Source organism: Pygoscelis adeliae, unplaced genomic scaffold, assembly GCF_000699105.1.
Source record: "Pygoscelis adeliae isolate BGI_AS28 unplaced genomic scaffold, ASM69910v1 Scaffold21, whole genome shotgun sequence".
NCBI classification, from domain to species: domain Eukaryota; kingdom Metazoa; phylum Chordata; class Aves; order Sphenisciformes; family Spheniscidae; genus Pygoscelis; species Pygoscelis adeliae.
In genome coordinates, this window is record NW_008824243.1 from 1,844,400 (window position 1) to 1,858,919 (window position 14,520).

A 14,520-nucleotide genomic window follows, 5' to 3' on the forward strand; every position below is an offset into this window, starting at 1 on the left:
AAAACACATGCTTATTTGCATTAGTTATTCATGATTGAATTTTTGAGTAAATAGAAATATTGTTGAGTTTGTCTTCACCAGTGAGGCAGCTAGAGATATTGATCAGTTATTAGAAAGTTATTCTAAATAAGCAATGTATATGAATCTTTAGAGGTAGTTTGTACTCTCTATCTCTCATTCAAAACCTTAAGCGATGGAAATGCCTTTTGTAAATGAACTCTGCGGAACAGAGCTCTGCAGTCGTACAAGCTTGTGTGACAGACATTTCACTGTTGCATTTATATTCTGTCAAATAATAATAAAACAAGCCTGTCATTCATGCTTTTTCTGAAGATAACAAGGGTGAATAGTCCCTGTTTTCCTTAGAGCACTGGAAATGCTGAGACCGTGCTTCTGGAGGAGGTGCTTATTTGTTTGTCTACATAGAGACTAGACAAAAGCATCTCTAGTTTTAAACAGGAATAACTTTTTGTAGCCAAGAAGAAAGAACAAATGTAAAACCTCAGTAAGAGAGAAAAGGAATATAGCTTCTTTTCTTACAGACTGCGGCAATAAAGCAGATGCAACAGAGGTGGTGAGTCCTGAGAAAGAAATGTTTCATAGTTGCACAATGCAAGTTCAAGAAAATTAAAACTTTTTTTTGACCTAAAAGCAACTTGCTTTCCATTTTTCTTCTGAATGCTTTCAGTGACAAACACAATTTCATTTCTGCAAATTTAAGGAATATGCAGGAATTTGCATGTCATTTTCAAATGTTATCTGGAACACGGAAGTGTATCCGTCTTCTATAAGAAATGGAGTCTAAACAAAGCTAGTCAAATTCTTGGCAGAAAGTAAGTTATTTGAATTTTTGGCAGAAAAATTTCTTCTCTTATGAGAAGACATAATATTTCTGCTGTGGAAAAGCAGAATAAGATAAACATGTTCTCAAAAATATAACATAAAGGAGCAGGAAATGTAAAGGAAATAATTGGCTCTCTTAAAGGATTGGGCAGATGTTTACATCCTAAACTGCAGTAGCCTAAATTTAATGGAAGAGACTGAATGGAATCGAAAGCCATGTTTTTTCTGTTTTCTTCTTCTTCTTTAGGGTAAGTGAGACTGGAAAATATAAGCTACGATATACCCTGTTTTGAGTGCTATGCCTAAATCACACTAAGACTAAAGACTTTTCTGGGGAATGAAAATTATATACGTTCTCCTTACTTGAGCCATTTGTTCCTGAGAGACAAAGAGAATGCAGATTACTCATGAAATAACCTGTTCTTTTAAATTACTAATTCTGTTCTATCTGCTCCCTCCTACCTCTGTTCGTCTGAATGAATATCTGTCAGCTATTAACTTGCTTTTGAGAGTTTCCTTATGCACTTGATGATGATCAAAGGATGGATTTTTTATAGTACTTAGGCTCAAGAAGATGCAGGTAAGCACCAATGAGAATTAGATACTTAGGTACCTTTGAAAATCCCATTTGATGGCTGTTGTTAAGAGCTGTAAGTTACCTTAAAAATCTAGTCATGTATACTTACACCTATCCATGTTACTGAAAGGGACTGTGAATCTGCGTTTATGTAATTATTTTTTTCAGCTGATTTGTAGGCCTTTGAGAATAGATCAAAAGCCACTTTGACTGATTTTCCAAATGGACATTGAATCATTCTTTTATTATCCTCTTAGTATCAGCTGAATAGTTGGATAAGAGGAGAGGTATCCCATTCTTTTATTATCCTGGACAGAAGCGGGAAAGCAGTAAAGTGCTGAGAAAAATGGCACAGAGAGGGAATAAAATTGTAATAAAGATGTTTCTAATCCTGTTACTCATTCTCTATTGTAGACAGACTGCTAAAAACAGGCTAGGGGTTTATTATACTATGGGTAGTATATTACTCAAACATACACAGCCACAGAGTTGCAGTGTAACCTAAAATCAAAGTATTTCTTCTTTTCTCCCCTTTATTTCTATCTCCCGGTGCCCTAAGAGCTGGGCAGAAGGCTGAGGCATGCATGAATCTTTTCCTGTCCATGTACCACAAGTCCAGGCAGCGGCAGAGCGTCCAGAGCTACGTTTGTACTAATGGTCCTTAGCAATTGAAATGTTCCCATACTGTGGCAAAGACCTGTGCTAATCATGGTCTCTGTTATGGCTGTTCCCACTGTGAGAGTTTCCGTGTGCTCTGTAACTATCCCAGTCTCCAAATGAATGCGTGATACCCAAATAGCAGACTGGCAGCTGTCAGGCTGAGTTTTGTCAAGCTTGCTGTGCGGTTTTAGGCACTTCATAAATGGAGCTTTTTCCTAACAGCACAATTCTCTAGGAATCATGTTTGTTGCTCAAAGCTACGTTTGGATGTCATGTCCTTCCCGTCCCCAGCTGGCACAGGGGTCTGTGAGATTTCTGACACTAGTTTAATTTTAAAGCACCTTCTAGGCGGTTTTGAGTTATTCTTTGGCTCATAATGGCTTCTGTCATAGCAAGCATTAGAAAACTGGAAAATTAGGTTAAAGCTAGTCTTCCACTCCCTTTCCTAAAATGCACAGAACTGGTACCTGCAGTTGAGGTTGTGGTCTCTACGTATTTTTTGATTACATAAATTTAAACACCTTTCATTTTATTTTAGCAGCAGCTGCAGAAAATCAAGGCAAAATATCTGCGCACTAAAAAAACCTTGTGAATCATTCCCTGGTCTGGTCCAGTGAGTTCTACTGAGAGTTTTTCAGGTTTTCTTTTTCTTTTTAATTCTCTTTTATTATTATTTTAAACTCTTGTATCACTGTTAAATGCTTTTTCAGTGTAATCTATTTAAAAGCTTCTAGACTCTGTCTTTTCTGCAAAATGTTGGAGATAGATACATAATATAATGAACAAAAAAAAGGCTGTGCTTCACCTTTCCTAAAAACAACATTTTGTTTGCCCTTGCATGAAATATTAAGGAACCTATGAGCATGTCTAGATCCCTAGAGACAGAAGAAAAAAGGAACCATGCTGTTAGAGATTCACTCACCTTTCAGGAAATCTTTAGTTTCAAGCCATTCAAGATATTTTCTGACTTCGTCCCCCTCCATCTGACACAATCAGTCATGTCTGTGACTACCCCATCTCTCCAGTGTCATGTAGCGTGCCAAATCCATTCATTTGGGTTTCTGTAACTCCTATTACAGAGCTTGCAGAATGTACCATAAAATGGAGACATGAAAAACACTCAAACTAGACATGGAGAAAATTGACTCTTACTCCAGATCAAGCAGTCAGCAGTATCAATTACACAGAGCTACTGTTGCTGGTACTAGGTGATGAAGTGGAAGAGCACAGTGTTATTACGATGCAATACAAAAGCTGTGTTAGATTATACATATGTGTGTAATTACTCCTGTTGCTGATTTTCAGGTCATAGCTAACGAGTGTTTTATTTCAATTCTAACTATCTGGTTCAATCCTTTGGATTACTGAAAGTCATAAAATGATAAAGACACATGCAGCAATAATTTACACAACATAAAATTTGAAAAGAAAAGCAGGATATGGAAGACAGAAAGAAAGAGTTTGAAAGACTAAAATAATTAACAACGACTTTCCTCTCTGATCGTCTTTGATCTTTGGCAATCTTTTGTGAATACTAATTATTTTTTTTTTTGCTGAGGACAGTAAATGCAAAGGGCATTGTATTCAAAATTCTTCTTACTATTCCTGTTTCATTTTATTGGTGGTGTAACATTTGGATTCCTTAAGCTCAAAGGTGATTTCTTCTTTGAGCAATGATGCTTTTAACCTTAAACCTTTAAGATATACAAATTTATACTTCCTGTTACTAAAGGAAAGTCACTAATGAACTTGCATGTATGCTTTACTTTATGCATTTCAATGTCCCCACTTAAGTGCAAAAAGCCCTTTATATTTAACCCTCAAAAATTTGCCTGCTTTCAGGAAATTTAACAGACTATGAACCATAAGGACTTTTAAAATGATCTCTCTTGCCGCTCCTGCGAGATCTTACAGAGAACATGTGGCAATAATTCATCCTGTAATAGCACAGGAATGCAACATTCTCTCTTGCTGTTCTTTTCCTCACTGAAAGTCATGTGTACTTTTTCTGGTTTTGCTTTTTCTGAACTCTCTAATAAAACAAAAAAAGTTATTATATATGTATGTATGTGTCACGTCCCACATACGAGAAGGGGAGAGTGACTAAAGTCCGTAAAACCCCTCGGTGTGGATTAAGGTGAGATAACACTCAAGGTCCATACACGAGCATCAACTTTAATGGAACGAACACTCTATAAGCACCAACCCTCTGTGTATTAATATGTCACATAAGTTAAGTAGCTTTATGAGAAGTTGAGGTAGGCCTTGCATTACTTAACAGTGTCAAGGGCAAAGAAAGAGAAAGAGAGGGAAAGAAAGAGAGTGTGAGAGGTCACCAATCCTGGATCCAGCATCGGACCTGCCAACAGGGGGTGTCAGTGTGGAGAGCACCCCAAGGAGGCTTGTGTGCGCCCCTATTTATTGGCCCCAGTCCAAGGCTTCTGGAATCTTCTCTAACCCCAGTTTCAGGAGTGGTTGAGACATCAGTCAGTCAAGGAGAGTGACACTAGGCCCCTCCCCATGGCTGGCTTCTGGAGCTTTCTTTTGGGGCATTGTCTGTGCTCACAGCACAGTCACTTGGGCCTCGTTCCTTACAGTATGTTAAAGAAGAGAGTTTTCTTAGAGCAATTTTAGCACTGAAATTTTAATGCTAAATTTTCAATGCCTGAAAATAGCATTCCAGCATTATCCCTCACACTGATTCTAGCAATGCAATTTTTAATTCATCATAGAATGTTAAAACCCAACAAAAGAAAGGTTTCAGGTGGAGGTAAATTGATATTTAGTATTCTTTGAGGATTCGATCAAGAAAACGTTACATTTCAGGCAGACCTTTTACAAATGTGGGAAGCTGGGGAACTGGGATAACTGGGAAACATATTTTGTCGATAAACTGTAAGACATAAATTCAAGTGGAGCAACTGGAAAATTAATTTCTGATACAGATTGTGACTTTGTTTTGTTGTTTATATTTGGTTGGCTAAGATTTCTTTTTAGCATTCAAGTGCAATATGTATCATTTAATCAGGAATACACTATAAAAAGAATCTTGTTAAAAAGAACAACAACAAAACTCCCAGGAGAAATCTAGGAGAGGCTGTTCTGTTGGTGAGAAGTTAAGCTGCCTTTCCTATTTGTTTTCGTTTCAGTCCATTGCCTTTTATCTGCTCATACCATTATCTTAACTTTTTAATATAATTTCCTCTCTATTTGTATTATGAAAATTCATTTATCAGTTATATTATACTACAGCCTGTATCAAAGAAACATTGGCTCCATTTAATGTAAAAATATCGGACTATTTTAGGCTAAATGATTAGTTAAAAGACTAAAGAAAGACTTCTATGGGGATCAAAGACATTCACGTATCATTGAACAAAGGATCATTTATTTGCCTATTTCTGTTTGGGAACTGGATTTCCAAATCAGCCTTTTTGGCAAGAGCACAGTGGCTGTACTGAACAGCTTGCTGGCTAATACTGTGGGAAAGCCATATCTAAAAAACCATCACAGCGTGACCAATAAATCTGTGTTGCAGGTAGACAATGGGACCAATTCATCCCTGACATAACTTCATATCGGTGAATGGGAAAAAATTTGCCTTTCTCTATTTGTGCTTTATCTGATTCATGAAAAATGAGTTGGGGATTAAGGCAGGTATTTTGTTCTCTATGAGTTCCAAGAACAATAGCCAGTAGCCCCTCTACTGTCTTGACAATATGGTGCAATGTATCTGAAAATATCCTTTTAGAAATGACATATGAACATTACAAGCCATATATGAAACTGAAAGTTAGTAAAAAGCTATATTATATTTTTACAGAAATGTATTCAATGAACTCATATAAAATATTTTCCTTTTTTGCATCTGCCAATATTCTCTGGTTCATAGCGATCAGTACCTGCTTTCTCGAGAACTAAAATATGGATAATTTTAGAATGTACGTTACTGTCAAATAATTAAATAAAACGTACTACATACCTGTTTCTGTTAAATAAGTCAAACCCCCTTGCATTCTTTTCAAGCAAGCAATATAAAAAAGCATAAATATTTACATCTTTAAAGATACTTCAATCCCTCATATTTTCATTTATTACTAGAAATTATATCTGAGAGAGATATATTTTTTGTGTTGAAGATAGTGAAACAATATTGTAATTTTCAGGTACTTTTATTTTACATAAAAAGTCTGATGTCTCAAAAGTGGAATCCCATGTCATCTTCCAAAATCATGCAATGCAATTACAGTACAGTTTATTTTTGCAAACTGGACCTTTGATAAGGGCAGCAAAAACTGTGCAAAAAAAGATCAGACATAAACTAAAGAGACACAAAAAGCATTTAGAATGTTTGCTTTAGAAACCCCAAAACACCAGTATTTCTTGGGAAGAAGGAAGGAATTTTTTCCTTCAGTGAGGAAAAACAGCAATTTGCAGATATTTGCTGTGAATGAGGATGGAGAGAGGAAATTAGGGATCAAGAGTGGGAAGAAAAGATTACAGATGCAGTATATTTACAGAAATGCAGAAACTGAGGAAGTGGCCAATTTTGAATTATATGTGGAGGTGGACAGCATAGTGAGTGGTGGAAAAAGATGTTCTCTGTAAACTATAAAGAGTGCACCCAGTATTATTGTCCTTTTGGTCTCTGTGTGTGTGTAAAAAATATATGAGACAAAATGTTAGAAGATGCAACTCTTATCACCATGTACCCACAGCTTACAAGCTGTAGACTGGGGGTTTTAATGTCAGGATGCCGCATGGTACTCATGTGGTATCTATACTGAGAATAAAAGTGTGTGGTAGGAAAGCACCAATCCTTTGATCTTCTTTTGCTCCACCTTCCCAGCCCACCTTCTGACACAAGACTTGTCTGAAATTACAAATGCTACATAAGCCAATATTTGAACTAGTTTCTGCAAAGGCTTAAATACATTTTGAAAACAAGTTACTAGTTGTTAAATTTTAGAACTTTTGGGCAAATGATTTTGTAAACATGAGTATGCAATTCTTTGCAAATAAATGAATTAAATCAGCTAGTCTAAATGCCATGGAAGTTAATGACAGTCTTCAAACGGCTTCAATAAATAAAGTGAGACCTAAAGGAGAAATTACTCTATGGGCAAGCTAGGTTTTAAGAAACAAAATATAACAGGGAGAAACAATCCATAAAAGAAAAAAGGTCATCTTCTCATGGTAAATCCATTTTTTTTACATTCCTATAACATCTGAAGATCAATCTGCATGCAATCACAGATATATTTCACAGATACACCATGACAGCCTTCCAGTTTTGTTGACATTCATACTTTCTAGAATAAAAATTAAAACAGTCTTCAAACATCATACTGGAATTGAACTTTAAGTATTCTCAATGACATGAAGGATTTTTCAAAACTGGCTTTGGCTTTGAAAATGTTACCAACCACAACATTAGAGTGACTATATTTTAGAAATGCGGTGTGTGGGAGAGTGGAGTGTTGGCATGAAATTTTATGTGTCCTTCTACTGCTTTCCTGAAAATTATAATTGTTTTTATCCTTGTGTAACAGCAAGGGATTTGTAGCGTCACCATTTAATTGTGTGAGTGCAATCTCCATAAAGATATTTTGCTGCATCAGATTGATAATATTGCTTCCATCAACCAAAAGAAGAGATGTGTGATTTTCAAGTAGGAAGACACTTACTGTATGATGTAATGTTCTAGAAAAGAAGACTCAATATATTGTTGTGTCTGGAGTGTGTTTTTGGAACATTACCTTTAAGGTAGGTGTCATGGCTGATTTGAATATGCACTTTCTGCCAGTTGATAAATGTTTCTTGTGCGTATTATTGGCCTCTTTTTTCCACATTTTCTTCCTCCTTGTCTACCATTCTGTCTGTGTCCCAAGATGAGAGGTAGGATGTGGGTATACCATAAAGAAAGTATTACTCTGGAGGTTGCTAACAGGCTACAGTCATGACAAGGATGACATATGAACTTAATTTTTCATAAAATGTTGTAGGTTATATTTGCAAAAATACAAATGCTTGTGCCCCTGATAGGCATAACTTATTGTAAAATGAAGAAATTCATCCATACATTTTAATTTTTACAAACCAGTTATTCTCCTCTGATATTGGCTTATCCTGATTTTGTTCTATGTTATAAGAAGGAGTGGGGACACAAATATGTTCCTCACACCAGATTTGGGGCTACAATGATTGCAGTGTTTTAGTTCTCACCGATTTTATGTTCTGCTGCTGTGTTAAAACCACGCAACCATGAAAAGCTTTTTATTTGTGTAACTATACAATTACAAACCCTCACTGAATAGCAACTAACCTGTCCTTCCCAATTTTCAAAATCAGGAAATGGCTAGGAGAGGGAGAGACAGAAGGAAACATCAAGATAATAAAGGCTGGATTCAAGGAAGAAAGCCTTGGCACTTCTAGTGCGTAAGAGTTTGGGACCTGCTAGTGAAACACAGTATGAAAGGCTCTAATTTCTTAGTTCCCAGCTTACTTCTGTTTTGTTCTGAATTGCTTTAAAATTTTTTCCTTCAGAAGAAAATAGTGCCCTGTGACTGTTTTGAACCTATCTATATTTTCTGCAAGCACTAGATTAATATGCCAGAAATAATGCAAATTTCTCTGCTTTGCAGTCCTAAGAAGTGCCTCATTTTCATTCTCCCTGCTACTAAATGCACTGCTCTCATTTATTTATTTGCTGCTATATACTTTCACAAAATGGTCCCTATGGTAAGACTTATTTATCCCTCTATATGCTTTATATTGCCATTATCACATTAATCTTTGTAACGCTTGCATTTAAATTCAGTTTCTGAGTATCTCATAGTGCTCATCTCAGTACTGGATTCCACCCTACATCCTTTCACGTTTCCATAGAAATTTCCATGGCAGTTGAAATTCCTTATTTTCCTATGGAAAAAAGTGCAATACTGACAGCAAAGAATATGAACCTGCTTTCTGGGGCTCTACTAGTCTTCCTAAACTGGAAAGACTCCATCCAGGTTCTAGGTCAGGTATCAACTCTCTGTTATTTTCCTATGTTGCTGCTCCAGTGACCTGCCACCACCATATCTCTATCTGTAGACTTTTACATTTAGATGTGTAAGTGAGGGGCTAGTTGACATCTGTTGACTGTGGCTCCACACTGTGGAAATCACTGAACTATCGAACACATAGTTTTAATTTAATTTTTGGAATCTTAAGTCTCTAATCAGCCTTATGATGTAGTTGTCCCACTTTTTTTCCTTATTCTTCTATATTTAATGATAAATTTGAAGAATTCTCTTGTTTGTTTCAGTGTACATGGTAACATCCTAAGTTTTGGTTTCTCACGTGCAGTTTTTTTTCCTGACCGGTCTTAATTTTCATTGCTTTGCTTATTTGTGGTAACCTTTGTAGAGGTTTTCTTATGCACTTATGTATTACAAGGGATCTTCCTCTCCTCTTAAATGCAATATTTGTGAATAATTCCTAAATTCTTTCATGAACTATAACATCTTCAAAATGTTAATATTCATAGATTTCTGAGTATCATTGAAGTTCTCTTGTAAATTAATAAAATATGTCATCTGCTTCCTTTTTTGAACATATGGAGTTTGAGTTGATATTTTTCTTAGGACTCAGACTTCAAACGCTATGATCAAAACATATATTTTGTTCATTTGCTCATTTTCAAATGTGAAATTCTCCAGGCCTTTCCCTTCCAGCACAACACAGCAATACTAGCATTACAAGCCGTTATTTTCTGTTTTTTTTTTTTTTTTTTGCCTTGATTTGAAGCTTTTCTCTGTAGTGCTCATATATTTTTTTGAACTGCTGTATCCACCCTTTCCAATTTTCTGATATATTCCCTTCAAAGCTTAACTGCTTAGTATGTGAAATTCATCTATCTTCTGGCAAAATCCAGACTTTGAATTTTGACAGTTTATTCTGCATGTTTATTATCTTCTGTATGAAATAATTCTGTTCCTATTAACCTTATGTATTATATTTACTTCCTTTTCTTTTTTACGTTATCACATCATTCTTTAGTCCACTCTTATAGCCTACATTTAAATATGCTTCCAAATTCTCAGATGTGTTTTCTTTTTTCTCATGCATGTGCAGTATACGTGCAATACCCAGGGTTTCTGGTAGAATACATTATTCTTCAACATGTCTACAGATAAGGTCTGTGAAAGATCCTTACATACATTCTGACTTATTTCATAATCATAGTCAGAAAACTTATTTACAGCAGCTAAAATAAGCCATGTTCCTTGAAATTAGATATTAAAAAACACTTCAGAGAATGAAAATGCTGGGACTTTAGTCTTAGTCAGTTATCGTGTTGTTTAGTTCTATTGTCTGGACTGCAGTGAGTTGCAAGTAAGCTTTAGAAAAAGCTTTCCATGATATCTCTCTCTCTTAAATCCTCACCTTTCTGGAGAAAAAAAAAAAAAAAAAAAGAGAAGTTTTTCTAAATTTGTTCATTGCATCTTAATGCCCATGAACTTGTACTTGTATTTTTTTATTAGGGGGAGAGGAGTGGGAAGGGAAGACAGAGCTAAGGCAAATCTCCCCCAGCCCATTTGCAATGTTTCTTTCCCCATTTTTTCTGATGCAATTTCTCAGGAAACCACCTAAACTTCAGAGTGCCGTAGAAGGAGGCACTCAGGAGTCCCCAGCCAGGTACAAGCACCGGAGCACATGCCTGTATCTTCCTTCTGCTCAGCGTGCAGGGCTGCGAGAGCGGCTCCCATCAAGACAGCCTGTGTGGGACTGAGCATTGCCACAGCTAGCTGGCTGCAGGAGACCCCACCTGCATGCACAGGGAATCGATGTTATTTGCATACTTTGCCTAATCGAATCTCACTTAAACATTCTTTTGGCTCAGCGTAGTGTCTTTTTCAGTAGTTCACATCTACAACACATTAAAGAAAATATTTAAACATAAACAAAACTGATTTCCAGATTCAGTTCATGCCATGTCTTTACCCCAGTACTTACCAAGCTGACTCTGAGTCTTCTAAATCTTGGAAGCCTGCTTGCCTGAAGCCTATAATTCTGCTAGAAAAACTAATCCTGATAACTACTGGTGTGGAAGCACGTAAAGGAAAAGCATTCTACCAAATCTTTTTATAAATATCCTTCTATTGATAGCGTATTTTTTCTTGAGTTAATGAAAATATTTTGCAGGAAGAATGAATTTCGCATTACAAAAGAGCAAGAACAAGCTTTATACTAACTGTTGGTTATATGTGCAGGGATTAATTACTCTATTTTGGATCTGGATTTGTTGGGGTTTTTTTTTGAAAGGGACTGACTTTCTTTGAATACAGACGTATGGGAAATTAAGATAGGTCAGCTAGTGAGTCTATGAAGCTATACCAGCATTTTCATTAAAAGGTATCAAATAGCTAAGACAATAACAAAAAAATTTCATTTAATGAGAATTAGTTTTTTTATATAAAAGCGTGACAGCAGACTATGACCAATCCCAGGGAAATTGATTTTGTGGCATAATGAAACTGAATATTAGACACAGTTTCAAGCTTAATATTATACAAATATTATATCATAGGAATGTTGTATATGTTTGCAATTCTCCCTTGCTCTCTCAACACATTTAGTTCTTAGGTGTTTATTCTTCAGAGATTTTTTCTAAGATGAGAGTTAAAGACCAGTTTTCATTAAATTGGAGTGAGATTATGGGACTTACCTTCTTAAAATCTTATGAACTCTTTTTACTTTCATTTTCTTCCATTGTCTTTTTGAATGTAACACCACTAACAATTTACTGCCTCATGTTGTCCTGTACAGAGACTAATGTTAACACTTGGACTACAGATGAAAAACGGCTGTTTCTTTTCTTTCTCATTATCACGTCCATTTTTTTCTCTTCATGGGGTGCATTTTGGATGACATATTTGCCCTACTGAGAGCTGCAGGATTCTGTAAAATCTGTACGGAGACCCACTTCTTCATCATTATCTCAGTTCTAACTATTCTTATAATCAGAAATGTGGCAGGATTTCTGTTGCAGCTTTCGAAAGATGAATAAATTAATCTCAAGTGGGCCATTACCAAGGGTGAAAAAACCCCCTCATTTTTTTACAAGTGTAAAATAATAACCCATATTCTGATTACCAGAATAAATTAATTAATTGCTAGTAAATGCACTCTACCTGAAAAATAATGACTATTCAAAGTGCAGTTACTTTTCAAGTGTGTTTAAGAAGAGGAATCACCATCATGTCTGCAGGTATCTCTCCTCCATATAACTCCTTACAATACAAAAGCAAATTAAAATTAAATAAATCTGACAGTTACTTTGAGTTGAATACTTTTTTGCAAGCTAGTGAAGAGTATTCCTAATAAAAAATATGTCCATTTCCCCAATATTCAGCAGTTTCATTGCCCCAGCGGAACATAATTGTTGTACTTACAGAGACAGTTGCTTTAGTATCTTGAGATAATTCATTGGAAGGCTTTCACTATAGGACAGGGAGTTTGAATTACAGATGTAGCCAGTACAGTGGAGTTAACAGAGGTGATGATTCCTGTCAATAGTGTCCTGCTTCTGTCATTACGTAAAACAAGGAGTGCGTTTCTTTGGGTAGCAAGGAATGAGATGGAGTTTGAGTCCCAGACTGTGTAAGCCTATGTATCAGGAGTCTACATGTATGGAGACAGCTGATTATTTCCAGTGAGCAAAATGCAGAACACGCTCCAGGAATGATTCGCAGTTTCTGTTTATCACCTTTCTTGCCTTTGCTTTACATACGGCAGTATCTGTTCAGAAATGGTTGTCTGACCAAGCTGAGGTAAATTACTTAGTAAAGAATTTCTTCCCCCGATTCTCTGGCATTTAAAACCATAGTAGCTGACATGAATATAATTTACATTATGGACTTCTAGCACTGTGTAAAGTCTGTCTACCTTTAATATAGTCTTTTACTCAGTTTAAAATCTCCTACTGCTATAATCATAAAAATATCTAATAGAACACTATTCACTCCATTGTGGAAACATATTCTTATCCTCTTTGGTGAAAACATATGCTGTAGGGTACATTTATGCACAGATGGTTGGCAAGTAAAACTCTATAAGCAATATATATTCACCATATATTTCTTCACCATTTCTTGTTTCAATTTCCAGCATTCACTTTTATCTTCATGAAAATACTTGTACAGAAAATAAAGAGACTAGTTCCTTTCTTGTCCATTACTGTACATTGAGCAGGATTCTGGCAGTAAGGAATGACACAGACTTTAATGTATAGGATAGACAGCTTGACTTAAAAGAGTGACCAATATGTAGCATAATTGACAAAAGCGATAAATGCTTTTCGCTGCCTTCTCTGTCATCTGGATTTTTATAAGAGTGTGAATTTCCTTAGATGTTAAAAAACTTTACGCATCCCTCCCTCCTCCTCCATCCCAACTGGGGTCTGTACCATGTCTCCCAGCAAGTCACGTCATCCGAATTTCATGGGGGAAAGGAGGATATGCTCTGCTAGGTCCATCATTGTCTTGAAATACAGGTGGCTCCAGCAGCACCTACCCCTCTGGCAAAGGAGAAGAATTAGTACTGAACTAGAAAATCAGCCAGAAGTGAGGGTAAGATTTTTTTTTTTTAACTTCAGTTCTGAAGGTGTTTCTTTCCTTTTATGACTAGGGAATAGATGCATTAGTTGTAGTGACAACTCTACATCTAAGAGAGTTATAGCAAAACATAGACTATAAGAAAGGACAGTCTCTCCATGTAATCATCCCCAAAAACTTGAGAGACAACATTTATTGATGCTTGGATTGCCTCTGAAGTTTTTAATTTGTTTCCTTCTTTTTTTGCAAAACAGAATACATTTTGTATTCTGTATACCTGCATAAGGCTCTAGTTAAATAGAAGATGATGATTAATGTTGTTGGGTTCACATCAGCAGCATTCATATACCTTCTATAAATATCTTTCACTTATACACTTTTTTTTCACTTATAAAAAGATGTCAGTTACTGAATCCATGGATTTATTGATTACTCCCAGAGACGAACATGGAATTACCTTTATGTTAGTAATGATTATTTCACAGTTTACTGTGTTTGTAATTTCAAAATAAATAATGCAATTGCATTTTCGTTCTCTGACAGGAGTAATTAACTACCTCAGCACAGCATTTCCATAGCACATATCTGCCAGTGATTTAGATTGTTTGTCTAGTCATGCTACAACATACAAGGCGGGAGGGAGAAACCATCTGTCATTTAATTTATTTCTTACTGCATTATGTATATAAAGCAAATGCTGGTTATGCGTTAACATTAGCCAGATAGAACATTTCTTTGCATATTTTTTTCTGCTTCTAAACTGTCATTTTTATAGCCTTACGTTCAGAAGATAAATAAATGCCTTCTGTTGCCTGTAGTATGAATTTCAGAGCTATGTTA